Raw genomic sequence first — 3,471 nt, 5'->3', positions numbered from 1 at the left:
GGTAAACCTTGGGAAAATATAAAGAATTAAATATTTGCAGAGTTAAGATGTGCCAGTTCCTATACTTTTCTACATAACCATCTTTCAAGATTCTATAATCCATACCAAGAATAATCATTATGATGAAACTATGATTACTTCTGGAATGCTATATATATTTAGCTTATAACTCACAAGGCTTTATATCTTGTGAGAGAAATAGTATGCATAAAGAACGTCAAAGCAAACCATAAAGTAGTTTCACTTTAAATCTTAATCATAATTCTTTTTTGAACTTTGTTTCACAGTTGTGAAAAAAAAATTTTTTCTCCCTTTCTGAATTGATGGGAAAATTTCCGACAAAATTCTAGCACCTCAATCTGGTAGAAAAAGTAAAATAGGGTCCACACAAAGGATTTATTACAATAAAATTACTTCTGAAATTACTAATGCCAGAATAAATAATGCTTAAGTCAGCATAAAGAGTACGTGTTTGGGCTGACGGGGAACGGGCGAAAGCGGACCAAGCGTCAGGGCCAGGAAAAAAGGTGGGAATTTTTTATCAGCGGCAGCTTGAACTTGACCCTCTTTCAGTCAACACACTCCACCGACCCACCCCAGGGCAAGGGTCCCGAGGAACCAGGCCGGTGTCCTGCGCCCCCGCCCCCGGGCCTGCAGGGGGGTCCCTGCGCGGGGCGGGGGGTCCCTGCGCGGGGCGGGGGGCGTGCGGGGCCCGCGGCTCATCCCCAGGGCCCCCCCGCCGTCGGCTGACGCAGGCGGGGCCGCGCGGAGGCGGGAGGACCCCGGCCCGGGCGGGAGGACCCCGGCCCCGCGGGCCCCGGGCGCAGGGGCGGAAGGGCCGGGGCCGGAGGCGGGGGGCCGCGGGGAGCCTGGGCGCTCCGCCGGGACGCGCCGGGGCCTGGGCTCGGGGGTCTGCGCAAAAGCTGGGGCGCGGAGGCCGCGAAAAGGAGGACGTCCCTGGGTGGGCTCGAACCACCAACCTTTCGGTTAACAGCCGAACGCGCTAACCGATTGCGCCACAGAGACGCGGCGCGGGAGCGGCCTCCGCCGGCGCCTTTGTGAGGCGCGGCCGCCTGCCCGGGCGCTTCCCCCGAGCAGCAGAAGCAGGACCCCCCAGGAGCCGACGCCCGGGTCCCAGCCCCGCGAGTAAGCCCAGGAGAACACGCCCGCCGCCCGCGCCCGGGGCCGCGGCGCGCCTGCGCCCGTTCGCCACGCTCCGCGGCGGCGGGAGGAGCTTCCACTCGCGTCCCTTTCCAGGGAAACGAGCCTTCAATCCCGCCGGCTGAGCGCCTGCCTCTGCCCCCTGCCCCGGCGCGCTCGCTCCTCCCGGGCCTTCGCGGCGCCCCCAGCGCGCCCGCCTGGCTCTGCCCGCGTCTCGCTGTCCGCGGTGGTCAGGCGCGCGGACGCCGTGTGTCCGTGCCGGGGGACCCACAGCGCAGCGCCCGCGCTGACCGCCCCCGCCGCTGGCCACCGCGCCGCGCCCCCGCTGCTGGGGAGGGCCCGGGGCCGCCCTGGTCTCGGCGCGCTCTTCCTTTACCGCTGCGTCCGCGCGCGAGGCGCCTGGAATTAGCCGCGCGCGGAGCCTCTTCCCTTAAAAACACGCACCCCGCAGGGTGCTCATGACCCGACCAGAGGAACGAGAAGATGGAGAAGAAGGAAAACCCCTGGGGACGCATTTCTGAAAAGTCCTGGCCCCGAAGCCCCGCGCGCGGCAGGGCGCGTCGTGACCCCGCGGGAGGAGCTCGCGGCGAGCCGGGGCCCCTGACGCCCGCCGAGGCCTCTCCAGGCCCCACGCGGGACCCTTCCCTCCGCGGCACCTCCACCTGCAAACTCTTCCCAGACACTGGACTGCTGCGGCCAGCAGCCCCCGGAGAAGGAACCCGCCTCTGCTTGACGGAAGCCGTACCCGGGACGCGCCCGCGCGCGGCGACACTTTGGGAACCGCTTAGCCGAGGTCCTGGAAAGCGCGGGGACGTCAAGCCGCCCGGAATTCACCCCAAAGCACCCCCGCTTTCGGGAAGGCACTGGAAAACTCTGGATTTGAAAAAAAAAAAATCCAGAAAACGCTTGCAAAGAGCAAAGGATCGGTATGATTCAATTGTTGACGCGGCCTTCCTAGGTTGCATTTTGGGTGCCTGTTCAAGGGATTTAGAACCGCCGGGCTCAGGCTTCATTCGCCCAGAAGGGCGCCCTGGCCTCTGCGCCAGGAGCGGCTCCCGCCGCGGGGGCACCTCGCCCGCCGCCCGGCCATCACGAGGCCGGGTCGACTTCTGAAAGCAGAGCGCGTGGGAGACACCGAGCAGTGAGCAAACGAGCTCCGACAGGAGTAGCAGCTCATCGTGACGTGAGATCCAGCTTTATTAAACCTCGGTCTCAGGCTGGGCTCTGCAGTTTTAACACTGTAAATCAAATAAATGGCGCCGTCCACACTGAGTGGGATTTGCTTTTTGCGCTGTTTGTTTCTCCACCTGAAAATACTCCCAAAGAACAGCTAACAAATACAAATAGAGAACGGTATCTGAGCATTTTGCGCCACAGCTGGGTATCACACAGAGTTTTCAGGCGAAATGCCCATTTAGAAGAGTAAGCGTGCTGCAGGCGCCACTGTCTACGTCGCTGTGCTTGCTTCCTCTTAGGCCTTTAGGCTCAGTCTTTAAACCCCAGTTAAGCCCACGTGACTAATTTTGAAACAACTGAACTGCACACTTACCCTTTCCCTGAGCCCGCCCTGCCCAAGGCGCTGACCTATGCAGATTAGTGGGCCTATATATTTTCTCTTCTTCCTAGAAAGAAAGCGAGAAAGAAAAGGAAGGCCGCCTGTGTATGAGGGACGCACCTGACGTACCAGGCCCGCGGGAGCGCCCTTGGTGCCTGGAATCCAGGGCGTTGCGTGCAGGTAACCTGCTCCCGGCTTCTTCCTACCTCTTGGATCATTCTAGCACACAGGACAGTATCCATTCACACCACTGTGCACTCCGGTATTCTCTGCAAGCTACTGTATTTCAGAAGGATGGCGACTGAGTTGCTAAAAATGAAAAACCCAGTGAGTTAGGAAAACTACCGGGACAACGGGAAGATGGTCACTCAGAGCCAAAGGAATGTGAAGCTGATTTCCAAACCCCTTTAAGTCACATTTTAAAACCAAATTATAGGAAAGGTGAGTTGAGCCCTTCCAACCAGTCTCAAGCTTAAAAGATGTCTCCTACTTGCCCAAAGTATCGTTTTCATACCAAAGAGCTAACTCAGGTTCAGTTACCAGTGTAGTCAGGCAGATGGGAGCAGGACACAAAACTCCTCACAGAGATTACTTCTCCCATGGTTGGCCATTAGATTGGGTATATTCACCCAAAATTGACCAGAAAATCGAGAAAGCTATATTCGCATCTCATTGCTTTTTAAATTGTGTTGCTTTAAATGGAACGTTTTGTGAAATTATTCAGATCATTTTCTCCAGTCTGTTTTTTAATCAGA

The 3,471-nt window shown here is 57.6% G+C and overlaps 1 non-coding gene across 1 annotated transcript; it reads right to left on the bottom strand.

The window, feature by feature from the left end:
• Positions 1-952: 952 nt before the first annotated feature.
• On the bottom strand, positions 953-1,026 carry TRNAN-GUU (transfer RNA asparagine (anticodon GUU)). Its single transcript has one exon. It is a non-coding gene; the product is annotated as a tRNA-Asn (tRNA).
• Positions 1,027-3,471: the final 2,445 nt, after the last annotated feature.

The sequence above is a fragment of the Dasypus novemcinctus genome, chromosome 5 (assembly GCF_030445035.2).
Source record: "Dasypus novemcinctus isolate mDasNov1 chromosome 5, mDasNov1.1.hap2, whole genome shotgun sequence".
Classification (NCBI taxonomy): domain Eukaryota; kingdom Metazoa; phylum Chordata; class Mammalia; order Cingulata; family Dasypodidae; genus Dasypus; species Dasypus novemcinctus.
This window is presented reverse-complemented; position numbering and strand designations above follow the sequence as displayed.